A 944-nucleotide genomic window follows, 5' to 3' on the forward strand; every position below is an offset into this window, starting at 1 on the left:
AGAAAGTAAATAAGATCGACAGTTCCCCCTAGCAATCCCGGTCCGAAATACCCGCCGTAATTTAAGTGAAACAAACAAGCGGACCGCGAAGCAAGGGGGCTTACCTACCTCACCGGCTCTCCCAAGTCCTACCATCCCCCTTTACCCCCTGGTACTGAACCCCCCCTCCCAGATCGTCAACTGCCTCGCCTCATATCTTCCATTCCCACCCACACCCTCTTCCAATTCCCTTCGCCCTCTTTAAGTCCCCCGATCCCTCATTTCCTCAGAAGCCCTGTAGTCTCATCTCCCTCCCAAGAACTTCAATCCTCTCCTCTAAAGGTCGGCAAGTCCCTCCCCTCCAAAACCCCATGCTCCCTGTCCCCTTTCTCATCCCTATCTTCTAGCCCCGCACTCCTAATCCACTTTCCCTTCTTAGGTTCCCCAACCGCCCACCCCTTTCCTCTCCCACCTACTCCTACTTCAATCCTCCTTTCCCTCCTAATACCCTAAAGCCCCCTCCCCTAAGGTTACCCACTGCCTCCCCTCCCATACCTTCCAAACCCACACGCGCGCTCGCCGAATCCCATTTCCCCTCTTTAGTCCTCTAATCTCCCCTTCCCTCTTAAGTCCTCAACTCACCCCCTATCCCCCCCTCTTCCCGGTACTCCAAAGACCTTTTCCTTTCCATGAACTTTAAGCTCTTGGATCGTCAAGTAATCCCCCTCCTCCTCCAAAGTCCTCTAAGCCCCGCCGCCCTGCTTCCAGTTCCCTTTCCCCTCCAAATTACTCTAATCTTCCACCTCCCACAAGTCTCCAAAGGGACCCCCCTCCTCGTAGGCCTAGACACTCCCTCTTCCTTTGCAACCTCCCTTCCCCTTCGAAGTCCCCCAATCCCCTCTCGCGCTCCATTCCCCTTCCCCTCCTAAGTCCTCAATCCCCTGTTTCTCTCCCAGATTCTCTAC

This window comes from Penaeus monodon, chromosome 24 (assembly GCF_015228065.2).
Source record: "Penaeus monodon isolate SGIC_2016 chromosome 24, NSTDA_Pmon_1, whole genome shotgun sequence".
Classification (NCBI taxonomy): domain Eukaryota; kingdom Metazoa; phylum Arthropoda; class Malacostraca; order Decapoda; family Penaeidae; genus Penaeus; species Penaeus monodon.